Raw genomic sequence first — 20,177 nt, 5'->3', positions numbered from 1 at the left:
CCTTTAAAGGCCTACTAAAACCCACTACTACTGACCACGCAGTCTGATAGTTTATATATCAATGATGAAATATTAACATTGCAACACATGCCAATACGGCCTTTTTAGTTTACTAAATTGCAATTTTAAATTTCCCGGGAGTTTCTTGTTGAAAACGTCGCGGAATGATGACGCGTACGCGTGACGTCACGTGTTGGAGGGGACATATTAGCGCAGCACCAAACACGACTAAAAGTCGTCTCTGTTCATGGTGTAATTACACAGTATTTTGGACATCTGTGTTGCTGAATCTTTTGCAATTTGTTCATCTAATAATGGAGACTATAAAAAACAATGCTGTTGGTGGAAACCGTTGAATTGCAGCTGCCTTTAGCACCGGGACACAGCCGGTGTTTCTTTGTTTGTTGTAAAGCTTTAACACAGAGCGGTCAAGCGAACATGTTTCTCTACGTCAACCAGCATGTCTTTGGAAGGGAAAATTGTGATATTAAGTCTTACCGGAGAAATCAGTGGATTATGGGACTTCCCCCTGCAGTAGCTGTCAAAAAAGGCTGCTGTGAGCTTAGCTCCTCGGCTTCTCTCTGAGACACTGCGTGTTCACTGCAGCCATCCGACCTCGAGGTATGTCTTTAGAATCTCACTAAAACATTATTAAAACAATATGCAGATAAGGGATCTTCCAGAATTATCCTAGTAAATGTGTCTAATTACAACTAAAACGCTCACACTGCCGCCGCCCGCAGCCATTGCTTTTTCTTTTTTTTTTCTTTTTTTAGTCCTTCACTATCAATATCCTAATTCACAAATCTTTCATCCTCGCTCAAATTAATGGGGAAATTGTCGCTTTCTCGGTCCGAATTGCTCTTACTGCTAGTGGCTCCCATCATAAACAATGTGAATATGTGTGGAGCCCTGCAACTCGTGACTTCACGCCACATACTTCCGGTAAAGGCAGGGCTTTTCTATTAGCGACCAAAAGTTGCAAACTTTATCGTCGATGTTCTCTACTAAATCCTTTCATCAAAAATATGGCAATAATAGAAGGCGGCGTACACCCTGGACAACTCGCCACCTCATCACAGGTCCAACACAGATGACAGACAGCAGTCACCCTCACATTCACACACTAGTGCCAATTGTCATGTTTTATGGTCACTTTCTTTTTGGTTTTGGACTCATTGTGCACTCTTGTTTGTTTTGTCACCATGACAACCATTAGTCAACCTGATTCATTTGGACTCACGCACCTGTGTTAATCACGTCACTATAATTTAAGCTTGTAGTTGCCAGGCAGTCAGCCTGGCGTCATTGTTGTTGTTCCATGCTCTGTTCATTCTCTTAATGCCATAGTTCATGCTTCATTCCCTGCATGTAAGTTTTGTTTATTCAAGTCACAGTTAGCAAGTTTTTCATGTCCTAAGTTTTTTTGCCTTTGTGTTAGTTTTTGTTTTTTTAGCCAAGTTTGTTCTCCGCCTTGTGCGCACCTTTAGTTTGCACCTTTTTTTTTTAATAGATGAATATGTATTTACCTTAACGCCATGTCCCGTCACCTTCCTTTGCATTCCGTGAAAACAAACCCCACCACAGTCCACGTTCTGACACCAATTTAGTGTTGCCAATCAACCTATTCCCAGGTTTTTGGAGGTGAGAGGAAACCAGAGTACCCGGAGGGAACCCACGCAGTCACGGGGAGAACATGCCAACTCCACACAGAAAGACATTTGTATTGTGAGGCACGCGTACTAACCCCTTTTCCACCGTGCTGTTGCGACAGAAGTAAGGAGTCTCCTTTAATTAGGAGTACAATCTCCAATAACACCAGTAAAATATGCTCGCGTTGTAGCTTGTCGTCTTTCATGAAGAACAAGTCATAAAGAGGATTGAAGAAGTCACTTGAAACTGGAAATTTTCAACAAATTACAATAAAAAGCAATAAAATGATGTAAGAAAAATATATGTTATCCCTAATTACTTTACATCCATCCATCCATTTTTCTACGGCTTGTCCCTTACGGCAGTGGTCCCCAACCACCAGTACCGGGCCGCGGACGATTGGTACTGGGCCGCACAAGAAATAAAAAAAAAATATATATATATTTATTTGTTTTTATTTTTATTTTTTTATTATTAAATCCACAACATATACTGTATATATCAATATAAACCAATACAGTCCGCAGAGATACAGTCCCTAAGCACACATGATTTTATTTCTTTATGAAAACCCCCCCACCCCCGGTCCTTGGGACAAATTTTCAAGCGTTGACTGGTCCGCAGCTACAAAAAGGTTGGGGACCACTGCCTTACGGGGTGGCGGGGGTTGCTGGGGCCTATCTCAGCTGCATTTGGGCGCAAGGCGGGGTACACCCTGGACAAGTCGCCACCTCATTACAGATAGACAGACAACATTCACACTCACATTCATTCACTACGGCCAATTTAGTGTTACCAATCACCCTATAACAGGGTTTTCCAAAGTGCGGCCCGCAGCTCATTTTTTACCGGCCCGCCACACATTCTGCAAACATTGCAAAATTGATAGTATTGCAAAAATAAAAAATAAAACATTTTAAAAAACTGGAATGAGGTGAAATCTAATTATAAAAAGTGGCCATGTTGACACAAAGCTGCCATGCAGGCAGTTTTTTTTTCTTTTGTGTTTATTTTCTTTTTTTTCCATTGCTCCAAAAAAAAAAGGACAAAAAAAAAATCCATGTTTTAATGAATTATTACTTAAAAATGATCACTTTAAAATGTTTTATGTGGAAAAAATATTGCATATGTTGTGTGGTTGCCATATAAAAACATCAAAGTTTTGACAAAAGAGCATAAAACAAACAAAATAATAGTTCAAACTTAAAATGGACAGATATATTGGAAGTTGATCTTGAAATTTAAGTGTTAAGAGTAAAAAATTCAAAAATAAAAACTAATAAAAATGCATCACTTTATGAATGGCGAACCTTTCGGATCTCAAATATATTTAGTAGGATTTTATTTAACTTTTCACTGTGATTACTCAAAAATATTAAATAATTAAAATCAATGGTGTCCTGTATTATTGATCTTTGAGGGCTTTAATTGCTAAATAAAGGAACTCTCCTGAAGGAATAATTAAAGTACTTTCTATCCATCTAAACACTGCATATTTCTGTTTTACTATAAAAAAAACAAAGATGTCTTTGACAGAAAAGGCATAAAACCTTATTCGTTTTACTTTATATCAACCTCAAGTTGATATAGAGATTTACTGTAAGCATTAAATAAAAAAAAATAATAATAATTTGACTTATTTTTAACATTATAGTGACTGAGACCCTCTATGCTACACAGGAGCCCTAAAGATTAAAAAAAAAAAATCCATACATTTTGTTATGGTTTGAAAATGAAAAATATCAAATTGGCCCCCGCATGCTTAAATTTTTCCGTGTGCGGCCCTCTGTGGAAAAAGTTTGGACACCCCTGCCCTATAATAACACGTAATTGTTTTTAAGTATATGTATGACTTTTTTCACCCTTTTAAAAGAAAATATATGCATTATCACAGATTATGCTAATTCCATAAAGACATCTTATTGACCACGCCCCTAGCCTCACTGCCACAAGTATATTAGCAATCTTTGGGAATCCCTGCTGTGACAGAGAAAGTAATTAGTGTTGGGATCAATTCCAACAATATCTGTGACAAAATGATAAAACATAAGTTAAAGACTGTGAGTTGCTAATAAAACAATCAATTTAATGATGAAGGTGACAAGAGTTGCAGATGTTGCTTTACATGATAAATGGGTTGTACTTGTATAGCGCTTTTCTACCTTCAAGGTACTCAAAGCGCTTTGACACTACTTTCACATTTACCCATTCACACACACATTCACACACTGATGGAGGGAGCTGCCATGCAAGGCGCTAACCAGCACCCATCAGGAGCAAGGGTGAAGTGTCTTGCTCAGGACACAACGGACCTGACGAGGTTGGTACTAGGTGGGGATTGAACCAGGGACCCTCGGGTTGCGCACGGCCACTCTTCCACGGCCACACCGTCCCTATGATTTATATTTATGTAATTTATCATTTATATTTTATTTTATATTTACCATTGTTAATTGTCTTACAAGTACAAAAAGAAGTTAATAGAATTTCAGACTTGAAATTTAACAGCCGCATTAGGTCAATTACATCAGCAGCTTTTTACCAACGGAAAAAAATTGCAGAAAATCAGATAAATAATATCTAAATCAGACTTAGAAATACTAATCCATGCCTTTGTCTGTAGCAGGTTAGACCACCGTAATGACCTTCTCACTGGGCTCTCTAAAAAGCTGTAAAGCAGCAGCAGTACATACAAAATACTGCTGCTCGAGTCCTGAGTAGAACCAATCAATGTTTTTTTATATAGCCCTAAATCACAAGTGTCTCAAAGGGCTGCACAAACCACTACGACATCCTCGTAAGAACTCAAAAAGGCCAGGAGAACTCACACCCAGTGGGACGTCGGTGACAATGATGACTAACCAAGAAATATGACCATATTAGTCCAGTGCTCAGGTCACCTCACTGGCTTCCTTTGCTCATAGAATAGAATTCAAAACGACTCTCCTTGTGTCCAAGTCTTGTCTTTTCATAGTCTTGTACCAAAGTACTTTTATGACATGTCAGAATCATAAGAACCATCTCAGGCTCTGAGAACATCAGGGAGTGGTCTGCTGGCGCCCGGAGTCAGGACCAAACATGGTGAGGCCGCATTTCTTTTTTTTAATTTTCCTGAAGGAACTTCCCTGAAGGAATCAATAAAGTACTATCCATCTATCTATCTGTTTCCGTTTTATGCTCCTAAAATCTGTTTTAGTCTTCTTGAAGATGTCAGACGTGCTTTAACTATGGCAATGTTCAAATCCACCTTTGAAATAGTTTTATTTAATCGTGCATATGACAACTGAAAGTGTTTTATCTACATTATTTGATTTTGATTTTAATTGTAACAGTTGTTATAATTCAAATAAAAACATAAAATAAAATAACCATAAGTATTTTTATGAATATTTTATTCCTAATTTTGTATTGTTGTAATTTTCTGTAATAAAACATAAAACATCACATAATGTACAGTACCCGTCAAAAATGTGTAGACCCTATTGCATGTTATTGTAAAATAAATTGACTCCCAATTTTGGTACTTGTAATGTATAATATACATAAAATACACACAATTATATATTTTTTTCTTCACCTTCCTGCTGTACAAACACACAGTAAAGGTGTGCTTTTTTTTTTTTTTTTTTTTAAATGTTTGCAAATTTATAACAAATACAAAACTAAGAAATCACATGTACATAAGTATTCACAGCCTTTGCTCAATACTTTGCTAATACACTTTTGGCAGCAATTACAAGGCTGTAAATACTTACAGTATGTTCATCCATCCATCCATTCTCAACCGCCCGTTCCCCTCAGGGTCGCGGGGGGGTCCCGGAGCCTATCCAGGCTGCATTCGGGCAAAAGGCGGGGTACACCCTGGACAAGTTGCCACCTCATCGCAGGGCCAACACAGATAGACAGACAACATTCACACTCACATTCACACACTAGGGACAATTGAGTGTTGCCAATCAACCTATCCCCAGGTGCATGTCTTTGGAAGTGGGAGGAAGCTGGAGTACACGGAGGGAACCCACGCAGTCACGGGGAGAACATGCAAACTCCACACAGAAAGATCCCAAGCCCAGGATCGAACCCAGGACCCCTGTTCCATCGTCCTGCCACAGTATTTACATTTCATTTTTTATCATTAAAAAAAAAAAATGCAACATTTGGTTTGGGATTGATGCCCAAAAGTTACAGGCCGTTTTAGTAACACATCAAGGGTGTTACTAAAATGGCTTCTTTTATCTCCGTAATATCGCTAAAATTTGTTCCATTTTGTCCACTAGCGACGCTGAAATCATTAATCATGCATTCGTTAAGTCTCGTCTCAATTACATCCATCCATCCATCCATTTTCTACCGCTTATTCCCTTTCGGGGTCGCGGGGGGCGCTGGCGCCTATCTCAGCTACAATCGGGCGGAAGGCAGGGTACACCCTGGACAAGTCGCCCCCTCATGGCAGGGCCAACACAGATAGACAACACTCACATTCACACACTAGGGCCAATTTAGTGTTGCCAATCAACCTATCCCCAGGTGCATGTCTTTGGAAGTGGGAGGAAGCCGGAGTACCCGGAGGGAACCCACGCATTCACGGAGAGAACATGCAAACTCCACACAGAAAGATCCCAAGCCCAGGATCGAACCCAGGACCCCTGTTCCATCGTCCTGCCACAGTATTTACATTTAATTTTTTATCATTAAAAAAAAAAAATGCAACATTTGGTTTGGGATTGATGCCCAAAAGTTACAGGCCGTTTTAGTAACACATCAAGGGTGTTACTAAAATGGCTTCTTTTATCTCCGTAATATCGCTAAAATTTGTTCCATTTTGTCCACTAGCGACGCTGAAATCATTAATCATGCATTCGTTAAGTCTCGTCTCAATTACAGTAACGTATTATTTTCGGGGCTCCCCATGTCTAGCATTAAAAGATTACAGTTGGTACAAAATGCGGCTGCTAGACTTTTGACAAGAACAAGAAAGTTTGATCATATTACGCCTATACTGGCTCACTTGCTCTGGCTTCCTGTGCACTTAAGATGTGACTGTGGAGAGACATCGCCGACGGGCCGACAACGGGCTGAAAGCAGCAGCGCGGGCCCACCTGGAGGCCGGGAGGCGGGGCATGCGGCGGCAAGAAGAGGCGTGACACACGCGGAGCGACACTGCAGCGCCAATCTAAGAAAGGTGAGTATACTACACACCTGCTCACAGTCTGTCTATCTGCTGCTAGAGTACAAAAAGGGCGAAGGAGGAACGAGCGGAGGAGCAGCACGGAGGAGGAAACATCGGCCAGCAGACCAGAAGCACGACAACCCACACCACGAGAGCAATGACACACCCCCGCAGCGGACGCAAGCCCCGGACGCCGAAAGGCGTGCAGCGGCAGCAGACAAGCCGAAGGAGCGCACTGAAAAGTGACTCGACCAAAGGGCCAAGTGACCGCAGATTTGTTGAAATAATAAATCAATGCCAACGCTGCTATGATGCGTCTTGTGTCAGGTGTCCCCGCAAACCACACGAGGACGGCAGGAAGTCCGTTACAGTGACTTTAAGGTTTTACTACTTATGTATAAAATACTACACGGTCTAGCTCCATCCTATCTTGCTGATTGTATTGTACCATAAGTCCCGGCAAGAAATCTGCGTTCAAAGAATTCCGGCTTACTAGTGACTCCCAAAGCCCCAAAAATCTGCAGGCCATAGAGCGTTTTCCATTCGGGCTCCAGTACTCTGGAATGCCCTCCCGGTAACAGTTAGAGATGCTACCTCAGTAGAAGCATTTAAGTCTCACCTTAAAACTCATTTGTATACTCTATCCTTTAAGTAGACCCCCCCCTTTTAGACCAGTTGATCTGCCGTTTCTTTTCTGCTCCGCCCCCCTCTCCTTCGTGAAGGGGGGGGGGGGGGGGGGGGCACAGGTTCGGTGGCCAGGGATGAAGCGCTGGCTGTCCAAAGTTGGAACCCGGGGTGGACCGCTCGTCTGTGCATCGGTTGGGGACATCTCTGCGCTGCTGACCTGTCTCCGCTCGGGATGGTCTCCTGCTGACCCCACTATGGACTGGACTCTCACTATTATGTTAGATCCACTATGGACTGGACTCTCACTATTATGTTGGATCCACTATGGACTGGACTCTCACAATATTATGCTAGATCCACTGGACGTCCATTGCACCGCCACACCTGCGGTCCTCTCCAAGATTTCTCATTGTCCCATTGGGTTGAGTTTTTCCTTGCCCTGATGTGGGATCTGAACCGAGGATGTCGTTGTGGTTTGTGTAGCCCTTTGAGACATTTGTGATTTAGGGCTATATAAAATAAACAATTATTGATTGCTATGGGCAGCACGGTGGAACAGGGGTTAGTGCATGTTCCTCACAATACGAATGGTCCAGAGTAGTCCCGGGTTCAATCCCGGGCTCGAGATCTTTTTCTTTGGAGTTTGCATGTCCTCCCCGTGACTGCGTGGGTTCCCTCCGATACTCCAGCTTCCTCCCACTTCCAAAGACATGCACCTGGGGATAGGTTGATTGGCAAAACTAAATTGGCCCTAGTGTGTGAATGTGAGTGTGAATGTTGTCTGTCTATCTGTGTTGGCCCTGCGAGGAGGTGGCGACTTTTCCAGGGTGTACGCCGCCTTCCGCCCAATTGTGGCCGAGATGGGCTCCAGCTCCCCCCGCAACCCCTAAGGGAATAAGTGGTAGAAAAGGGATGGATGGATGGATTGATTGATATTGTGTGTAGAATTTTGAGGACCAAAATTAATTTATTCAATTTCGGAATAGGATCCGTAACATGGCAAAATGTGGAAAAAGTGAGGATGTGTGAATACTTTCCGGAAACACTGTACGTTATAACGTGTTTGTGCGACTTTGGAGGCATATTTTTCACTGGCAGTGTGTGTGTGTGTGTGTGTGTGTGTGTGTGTGTGTGTGTGTGTGTGTGTGTGTGCGCGTGTGTGTGTGTGTGTGTGTGTGTGTGTGTGTGTGTGTGTGTAGCCGTCTGTTTCGTGAACGCTCACAAGCAAACACACCTGACACTATAGCACAGAAGGTCTGCTCAGCACACTCAACCTCAAGCTAAACTTCCACTTCTTGTCTATAATAACATTCCCAGGACCCCCCCCCCCCCCCCCCCCCCCACACACACACACACACACCCCCACGCCTACCTTAACTCCAGCCTCGTCTCCCCCAGCTCAGTGAAGCAGAAGCGGCGCTGCCCCTCCAGCCCGTCCCACCTCGCTTTGAAGCGTCTCCACCAGAGAGAGACAGCGATAGAGGTCAGCCCGGCCCTGGAGACCTGCAGAGAGGTAAGGACAGCTGCGGTCAGAAGGACCCCCGTGCAGGGGGCCGATGGAGGGGGTGGCGGGGACTACGGGAGCAGACGCACATGCACACACGAGATGGGACAAGAGCAGCTGCAGCTATGGTGTCCAAGGTGTGCTGTGCAGCAGGACGGCTCCACAGCCAGGATGGTCCAACGTGGAGCTCTTCTGGGTCACCTATGATGCGCTCAGGTGTGAAACGCAGTGTGCACACAACCAGATGACCACATACTGTATAGCTAAAGCAGTCACGGCAGTGCTGATGAACACAGATAGTAACTTTTGGAAGAACATTCCAGTCCAAATCCGAATCGGAACACACAACCACAACCGTAGTGCTTACAGGGCTCTACACTTAGCTTTTTCACTAGCAGCACCGGTGCTACTTTCCATCCATCCATTTTCTACAGCTTATTCCCTTTTTTGGGGTGGCGGGGGGCGCTGGCGCCTATTTCAGCTACAATCAGGCGGAAGTCAGCGTACACCCTGGAGAAGTCACCACCTCATTGCAGGGCCAACACAGATAGACAGACAAAATTCACACTCACATTCACACACTAGGGCCAATTTAGTCTTGCCAATCAACCTATCCCCCGGTGCATGTCTTTGGAAGAGGGAGGAAGCCGGAGTACCCGGAGGGAACCCACGCATTCACGGGGAGAACATGCAAACTCCACACAGAAAGATCCCGAGCCTGGGATTGAACCCAGGACTGCAGGACCTTTGTATTGTGAGGCAGATGCACGAACCCTTCTTCCCCCGTGAAGCCCCCGGTGCTACTAAATGAACATTTTTTGTACAACAAAAAAAATGTGCAATATAAAATGTCTCAAATATCACAATTATTAACACATAAACAAGGTACACATTTGTGCCCATACGTATAAACACAATGCCATTAGGTGTTGTATGGTATACCGGTTTTAGTACAGTACCGCCATGCCAACGAATCATATTCAATACAATACCGCCTCTAAAATGTACCGGTCCTCAACCCCCCCCTGGTCGTCACGTCGTGTCATTGCTGGTTTACGAGCAGACGAGCATGTTCGGCAGCGCAAAATCATGGAGTACTTTCAAGCAAACACAGTTTGTAGACACAAAAGGGAGAACGGACTCATTTTGGCTTAAAAACTAACGATAAAGGTGAAGTTATAACACTGAAACTCCCTCAGGAATAGGTGCTTTTAGACTTGGCTAGCTCGCTAGCGGCTAACGTCCCGTCCAGCCACAGTCTACAGTGTCTCCCATCGCAACAAATAAAGTACGTTTCTTACTTGTATCATCCCTGCAGGACGAGGAATAGCTAAACATGCTTCACCGCACACCGTATCTCACCGGCGTCAAAATGTTAACAAACGTCATGAGTGGATCTACACCTAACAACCATTGTAATGATACTAAGTACAGGAGTGTATCTAGTCGATACTACTATGAATACACAGATATTTTTTGGCATCATTTAAAAAAAATTATATTATGTTTATGAACTTGGGAAATATGTCCCTGCACACATGAGGACTTTGAATATGACCAACGTATGATCCTGTAACTACTTGGTATCGGATTGATACCCAAATTTGTGGTATCATCCAAAACAAATGTAAAGCATCCAAACAACAGAAGAAAAAGTGATTATTACATTTTAACAGAAGTGTAGATAGTAAATGAATAAGTAGATTAATAATTCATTTTCTACCACTTGTCCTTAATAATGGTGACATAATAATAGAATGGAAAATGACACAATATGATACATCATATGTCAGCAGACTAAATTAGGAGCCTTTGTTTGTTTACTTACTATGAGAAGACAAGTTGTCTTGTATGTTCACTAATTTATTTAAGGACAAATTTGCAATAAAAAAAATTGTTTAATGTACCCTAAGATATTTTGTTGAAAAAAAGCCAATAATGCAATTTTTTGTGGTCCCCTTTGTCTGGAAAATTATCTAGAAGTACCGAAATACATTTTGGAACCGGTACCAAAATATTGGTATCGGGACAACACTAATGCCGTCATATGGTCCACTAAAACGCTCAATTAAACAAAGAGAACATCACTAAACTGTGCTAGCACTGTTGCTAACACAAGTGTAGGGCTGGGCCATATGGACCAAAACTCATATCCCGATATAGTTTGGCCGATAAACTAACATATGAATGGAAATATCCGTTGACGTAACCCAAATATCTCCACCATGCCTTGATTTAAAGTTTTCGGGACTAATGGGGACCCCATATACACAAAAACATGTACAAACCCCGTTTCCATATGAGTTGGGGAAATTGTGTTAGATGTAAATATAAACGGAATACAATGATTTGCAAATGATTTTCAACCCATATTCAGTTGAATATGCTACAAAGACAACATATTTGTTGTTCAAACTGATTAACATTTTTTTTGTGTGCAAATAATCATTAACTTTAGAATTTGATGCCAGCAACACGTGACAAAAAAATTGGGAAAGGTGGCAATAAATACTGATAAAGTTGGGGAATGCTCATCAAACACTTATATGGAACATCCCACAGGTGTGCAGACTAATTGGGAACAGATGGGTGCCACGATTGGGTATAAAAGCAGCTTCCATGAAATGATAAGTAATTCACAAACAAGGATGGGGCGAGGGTCACCACTTTGTAAGCAAATTGTCAAACAGTTTTAGAGCAACATTTCTCAACGAGCTATTGCAAGTAATTTAGCGATTTTACCATCTACGGTCCGTAAAATCGTCAAAAAGTTCAGAGAATCTAGAGAAATCACTGCACGTAAGCGACGATATTACGGACTTTTGATCCCTCTGTATCAAAAACCGACATCAATGTGTAAAGGATATCACTACATGGGCTCAGGAACACTTCATAAAACCATTGTCAGTAACGACAGTTGGTCGCTACATCTGTAAGTGCAAGTTAAAACTCTACTATGCAAAGCCAAACCCATTCATCAACAATATCCTGAAACGCCGCCGGCTTGGCTGGGCCCGAACTGGCTTAAGATGGACTGATGCAAAGTGGAAAGGTGTTCTGTGGTCGGACGAGTCCACATTTCAAATTATATTTGTAAACATAGGGCGTGGTTTCCTCCAGAACAAAGAGGAAAATAACCATTCGGATTGGTATAGGCGCAAAGTTCAAAAGGCAGCATCTGTGATGGTATGGGGGTGTATTAGTGCCCAAGGCATGGGTAACTTACACATCTGTGAAGGCACCATTATTGCTGAATGGTCCATACAGGTTTTGGAGCAACATATGTTGTCATTCAAGCAACGCTATCATGGACACCCCTGCTTATTTCAGCAAGACAATGCCAAACCACGTGTTACAACAGCGTGGTTTTGTATTAAAAGAGTGCGGGTACTTTCCTGGCCCGCCTGCAGTCCAGACCTGTCTCGCATCGAAAATGTGTGGCGCATTATGAAGCGTAAAATACGACAGCGGAGACCTTGCACTGTTGAACGACTGAAGCTCTACATAAAACAAGAATGGGAAAGAATTCCACTTTCAAAGCTTCAACAATTAGTTTCCTCAGTTCCCAAACGTTTATTGAGTGTTGTTAAAAGAAAAGGTGATGTAACACAGTGGTAAACATGTCCTTTCCCAACTACTTTGGCATGTGTTGCAGCCATGAAATTCTAAGTTAATTATTATTTGCAAAAAAAAAAAAAAGTTTATGAGTTTGAACACCAAATATCTTGTCTTTGTAGTGCATTCAATTGAATATGGGTTGAAAATGATTTGCGAATCATTGTATTCCGTTTGTATTTACATCTAACACAATTTCCCAACTCATACAAACAAGTAAGAAAAGTAAGTTTTGCATAATAGGATCCCAACCTAAAAGGTGTTTTGAGATAAGAAAAAAGAAACAGCCATTAAAATAATATTGAAAAAGTCAAATATAAATTTGCTATGCTAAATTATTCATGTATAAACGTCAGCAGCAACATGTAAATAATTGACGTTTAACAATAAACATTATTATAGGACACACACACACAAACATGTTAGCCAGGAACACCAACCTGCCAACTGCATCATGATGCTGTGTTCTGAAAATTACTTTTAAAAATTCATTAAATATGGTTACTCGTTACTTTACTAAAATAAAAATAAAAAATTGAATTACTAATGGAATTCCTAACGGAATTACTATTTGATAAATGTAATTGATTACTAGTGAAAGTAATTATTGCGTTACTTAAAAATAAAACTTCAAATATCTGGCATAATGCAGTTGAGATAAGTGTCATATGAGGGCAGTGTGTGATAGTGCCTCTTGCTTAGTGATGTCTAACGTCAACGGGTCCAATTGCTGCGTTTGGCCCATGCCCTGTTGGCACATGTTCACTTTGGCCCTCTGAGGCAAAACAATTGGGCCCCCTTGGTCTATCCTATCCTATCCTTAGTCCTATACCAGTGGTTCTCAAACTTTTTTAAGTGATGTACCCCCTGTGAACATTTTTTAAATTCAAGTACCCTCTAATAAGAGCAAAGCGTATTTGGTTAAAAAAAAAAAAAGAAGTAGATTACAGCACTATGTTATCAGTTTCTGATTTATTAAATTGTATAACAGTGCAAAAAATTGCTCATTTGTAGTGGTCTTTCTTGAACTATTTGGAAAAAAAAGCTATAAAAATAACTAAAAACTTGTTGAAAAATAAACAAGTGATTCAATTATAAATAAAGATTTCCACACAGAAGTAATCATCAACTTAAAGTGTCCTCTTTGGGGATTTTAATAGAGATCCATCTGGATTCATGAACTTAATCTCAAACATTTCTTCACAAAAACAGAAATCCTTAATATCAATATTTATGGAACATGTCCACAAATAAATCTCGCTGTCAACACTGAAAATTGCATTGTTGTATTTTTTTCACAGTTTATGAACTTACATTCATATTTTGTTGAAGTATTATTCAATAAATATATCTATAAAGGATTTTTGAATTGTTGCTAATTTTAGAATATTTTAAAAAAAGCTCACATACCCCTTGGCATAAAGTACCCCCAGGGGTACGCGTACTCCCATTTGAGAACCACTGGACTAAGTATATCATATAAAAATACGATTTTTAGTTTTTATTCTAATTAGAGTCCAATAAGCCCAAAGAGATAGGGGAAATTAAAAAAAATCATGTAAACAAACAGCTGGGGCCTTAAGAGGTTAAATGTCCGAATTTTAGGTACATTTTTAAACATTTTTTCAATGAGTTATTTTCTACTTGAGCACATTAAAGTTAAAGGCCTACTGAAAAACCACTAATACCCACCACGCAGTCTAATAGTTTATATATCAATGATGAAATATTAACATTGCAACACATGCCAATACGCCTTTTATAGTTTACTAAATTGCAATTTTAAATTTCCCGGGAGTTTTTTCTTGAAAATGTCGTGTAATGATGACGTTTACGCTTGACGTTACGGGCTGTTAGGAATATGAGCGCTGCGCACACACACAGCTAAAAGTCGTCTGCTTTAACAGCATAATTACACAGTATTTTGGAGAACTGTGTTGTTGAATCTTTTGCAGTTTGTTCAATTAATAATGGAAAAGTCAAGGTAGAAAGATGGAGTTGGGAAGCTTTAGCCTTTAGCCACACAAACACACAGGGATTCCTTGTTTAAAATTCACGGAGGTGAAACTTTACTATGGATCACAGCGGACATGGATCCCAACAGAATGTCAACCAGCAAGTTTCGGTGAGAAAATTGTGGTTAAAAAGTCGCTTCTTACGGGAGATGAGCTGAGCTCGCCCCGTCCATAGCTGCCGTCGACTTCTCTGAGACACTGCGCGTCAACACCCGGCCGTGGAGACAACCCTCCGACTATCAGGTACCGTTAAACTCACTAAAACACTAGCAACACAATAGAAAGATAAGGGATCTCTCGGAATTATCCTAGTAAATGTCTCTAAAAACATATGAATCTGTCTCAATGCAATCGCTTTTTTTGTGACTTTTTTTTTCTAGTCCGTCGCTAACAATATCTTCAAACACGAATCTTTCATCCTCGCTCAAATTAATGGGGAAATTGTCGTTTTCTCAAACATGTGACGTCATCGTCTGGGACTTCCGGTTGAGGCAGGGCTTTTCTGTTAGCACCGAAAGTTGCGAACTTTATCGTGGATGTTCTCTACTAAATCCTTTCAGCAAAAATATGGCAATATCGCAAAATGATCAAGTATGACACATAGAATGGACCTGCTATCCCCGTTTAAATAAGAAAATCTAATTTCAGTAGGCCTTTAAAATACAATATTTTCCAACTTTTAGGCTGTTTCCTAGCTATGCTTGTGAATTAGATGAGACCATTATTGTAAAGAGTAATTAAAAGCAAGAAAGGGTATTATGTACGCATAAAAGACAATGAAAATGGTGGTTGTATTTTTGACTTAATACACGTTACTTGGACGTGCTTATGTGGTTCTTTGTTTGATGTGCTCTATTCGCACATATGTCCACAGATTGACATATGTAATGTGTGTGTGTGTGTGTGTGTGTGTGGACCTTCTGCTCTTGTGTAGACAGGTTGCCCCCCCAACCCCCTCTTACAGCAGCCCCCAGGTTGGATCAGTCTGTTTCTCAGGTTGTACTGTAGCGTTCAGCTGCTCTGCCCTAAAAATACAATAAAATGGGGGCTTGGGGGCCAGAGGACTCCATGCAAATTTTTATACTGCAATAACTGCAATTTTATGGCTTAATGTGTTGCTGCCTGCATGTTTCCTTGCCTTCGTGTTTCCTTTCATGGCTCCTAACTGTCTAAACTGATGGGACACATGTCCATACAGAGGCACTTAAGCTGGACAAAAACACCATTGATAGCATCTTTTAAAAACAAAGACACATGAACGTGCCGATGATTCGCTTAGCGACGCTCATTTGAAAGCAATACAGACCAGCAACAATCAGGTAAATGGACATAGTTACTAATTTAGTGGGGTTTTTTTAGCACATTGTGCCAAATAGAAGCATCTCTTACCCAGTTAGCGTTAAACTCAACCTTCAAATGTGTAGCGTTTATTGACAAATCTTTGACATTTCACTGATATTTCAAAATATTTTCTAATCTTTTTAATTAATATCTCAACAACAACATGAAAGTTGCTGCAGCTTACTGAACATTTTCAGTAATAGCAATTATTGCACATTATTTATTTGTTTTTATTAATTGTAGCTACCATACTAATACCATATTAAATATGTTTTTCAAATACTTTTTTATACATCTATTTGAAGTTAGTTTAATTACAATTATCCTCATTGAATACTAGGTCTATTAATTGTAGCTCATTTTTAAATGTTTTAAATTAAATAACTATTATATCAAGTGTATTTTTTGTGTTTAATATAATTTCAAAAGTATAGTTGTATAGTGTTGATATTATATTTACAACTATCATTAGTTAATACTTATTTTATTAACTCCAGCTTATTTTTGAATGGATTTAATAATATTTTAAAATTGTTGGTGTCATGATGAGGACTTTGGTGAGGTTTGTTTTTCCATGGTGCAAAGCGACTGGACCGGACTTGGCGTGAAGGTAATGGCATCATTTATTATTAACTCGGAAAAAAGGAACAAACGAAAGGTGCTCTCAGCAGAGGTTCAAAACTTGGCCATGAAAACAAAACTATTACTATAACGTAAACTATAGACATTAAACAAAACTTGCAAACTATGGCATGAATAATGAAAACTTACTTGGAACGAAATATGGGCATGGATCATTAGCATAGATAGCAAGGGTGTATAGAGGGAGATGTCGCCAGGCTGACTGCCTGGCAACGGCAAGCTTAAATAATGCTGTGGTGATTAACAGGTGCATGAGTCCAAGTGAATCAGGTGCGTGACATGACAGGTGAAAACTAATGAGTTGTCGTGGTGACAAAAACAAACCAGAGTGCAAAATAAGTCCAAAACCAAACAGAACGTGACCACAAAACATGACATTTGGTCATATTTAAAATATTTGTTAAAAATATATGAATTGTGAATTATATTGATATAGCGCTTATCTCTTAAACCGGTGTTGGTGGAACTGGGAGCAGATGGGTAAAGTGTCTTGCCCAAAGACACAATGGCAGTGACTCAGATGGCGGAAGCGGGGATCGAACCTGGAGCCCTCAAGTTGCTGGCCCGGCCACTCTACCAACCGAGCTATACCACTGAGATATGTATAAAATTATCATCAATTACAAAATGGAATTAAATACATTCAAAAATAAGCCACATTTGATTTGAAAAAAAAAGTATTAAATACTGATAATTGTCACAATTAAATGTAAATAACTATGTACAACTATACATTTCAAATGGTATAAAAAAATAAATGACATCGAATACACTTAATATGATAGCTATCACATTTAAAAATGTGATAAAAGAGAATAATTGCATAAGTAATTTAAAAAAGCATTTATAAAACATATTTACACATGGTATTAAATATTAACTTGAATACATTTAAATAGCTACATTTAATAAATAAGATGAAATGATAATGCTAATAATCCTTTAATCTTTTATAATAAAAATAAATATGTTTTTCACATATTTATTGACAAATTACTTTTTAAAACAAGGATGAATGACTTTAAGTTGAGGTAGTGTCAAATATAGCCTGAATAGGATTGATGAGGGTTTTTTTTTAATTATCTACCAAGAAATGATCGTTCATTTAATTACCTGTCAAGACATGAACCACTCCAGGTCACTAGGTGGTGCTGTGTCGTCTTTAGTGCTCCCACGACTCCACAAGAGGTTTTCAGCCGTTTGACTTTGTCCATACCTTAAAAAGAAAAAAAGAACACACATCTGGATGAAAATTTATTGTGTGTTTTAGTTATTCATAGAACATCTGGAAGGGAAACAGTAGGCCACACTCCCAGAAGAGAGTGTTGAGGAAACATCTTAGAAACGTGTTGGGAATCATTTGTCAGGTGTGCGACCCAAGCCAAGAAGATGGTGTCTAGGGGGAGTGTGCAAGAAATTGAGGTTGAAGGCGACACATCTGTCTGCATCTGGGCGTGCAGACTGTGTTTGGCTTTCCAGCAACTGGCAACATCAAACACATAATTCACACACACACACACACACACACACACACACACACACACACACACACACACACACACACACACACACACACACACATACTTTTGACGTCCCTCTATTTCCAATGCTGGTCCTTTCTTATATCAGCTCCGGATCTCCTCCACTTCCTTCACTGACACAATCCTTCACGTGACACACACTCTCAGCCACACTAAAATTAACACCTGATGTGCAAATGTGTTGTTTCCTCGGGCGAGTCGCTCCCTGGGGAGGCCAGGGAGGAATTGTCAGCTTCCTCTCACAACAAACTGCTGTGCAACATCTGTCCAGAGGAGGAGAGAGACATGTCTTTGGAGGAGCTACAGTATCTTTTCATGCAGTGTGTGACGGCAAAGCAGTCAGTGCGGCCTGACATGATAATATTTGCGCCTTTGGTTAACAAACGTAAACAAACAGCTTACAAAGCCCCGCTTTGTAAGCTTCCTGTAGTGTGCCGAGGAAAAGTGCCAGGAAATATCCTGTTCATTGAGTGTCAGGTCAACACTGAAAATAATGCATATACATACATACACACATACATAAAAACATACATAAAAACACATACACAAACAACAAACACACATACATTGTTACTATATTTATGGTTATGTACATATATATGTATATACACGTATATTTATATGTATGTATGTATGTATGTACACATATACACACATTATATATATAGTATATGTATAATAATACATATGATATATGATGTAAATATATACACACGTATATGTAGATATATATATATATATATATATATATGTATATGTATATATATATATATATATATATATATATATATATAAATATACATATATATATATATATATATATATATATATATATATATATATATATATATATATATATATATTCATACATATACACATACATATAAAAAAGTAGTAGTTGTATGAGAAAGAGACAAATGGACTACAGGTTTATTTTTCGCTTTTTACCTTAACCATGGTTATTCACTCATGCCCTGATGAGTGGGTAACCACGAAACAGGCTTGTTGGGATGAACCTGTAGTCCATTTTCTTTCTTATACTACTATATACCGCACTCTACACTTACTGTATGTATTGAGTACTGTTTCACAGAAATCTTTCCTACAATATACAGTATTGTAAATGTATATGTACATATATGTATACATACCTATATCTATAGGTATGTATACACATGTGTTCATGTTATATTTTTTGGTTTGAATGTTATTTTGAACAAGCATCTCTAAGTAAAACATTTTACCATATAATATAAGACTTTTTTGGGTAAAAAAAATGATGACTATATGTAGGTAAGATTACAATTTTTTCCCTCTAAAAATACATATTTTTTCCAAAACAGACAACTTTGTTTTCCTATAACTTTGTCTTGAAAATATCTAATTCTTGTTTTTGAAAAATTACCATTTTTCCCCTCAAAAATAGGTACCTTTTATTCTCCAAAAAAGTAATATTTTCTATTTGAAAAAAATAAAATAAAATGTTTTTTTCTTGTACAATCATGCTTTTTTTCATTAAAATATACAAACTTATTCTCATAAGTTTGACTTTATTCTCAGAGTATACAAATGTCAATGAAGTGAACATCCCTGTTTTTGTTTTCTTTAGTGAACTTCATGTTTTAGTAAAGCAAAGGGTTAAGCCAAGATTTGACAATATACGATAACCACCAAGTCACTGTAATTAAAGCACATTTAAACATTTTCAGTGACTTTTCAATCCTGTTTTTACAATTATTTTTCTGAAGTGTTTCGTGAGGTTGCAAGCAAAGCAGATTTGGGGTCACCACTGAAGCATTCCTCGCGACATATGAGGCAATTCACCTGAGAAATAGACGTCATCTGCGCTCCTTCATCGCAGCTTTCGGCAGATCAGATCAGGGTTTTTTTCCAGCCAACATCAACACTCCAGTGTCCAGTTGTTGTTGTTTACTGGGTCAGCATGAGGGCTGACTGAAAGGTCCCACACAGGGGAGGGATGCAACGTGTTATCCTGGCCTCAGCTCACCATATGGGGGGGACGCATGCATTCTAAGCCCTGTGGAAGTCCAAACACATGGATTTCACAA

This window comes from Nerophis ophidion, linkage group LG09, assembly GCF_033978795.1.
Source record: "Nerophis ophidion isolate RoL-2023_Sa linkage group LG09, RoL_Noph_v1.0, whole genome shotgun sequence".
In the NCBI taxonomy this organism is placed as follows: domain Eukaryota; kingdom Metazoa; phylum Chordata; class Actinopteri; order Syngnathiformes; family Syngnathidae; genus Nerophis; species Nerophis ophidion.
This window is presented reverse-complemented; position numbering follows the sequence as displayed.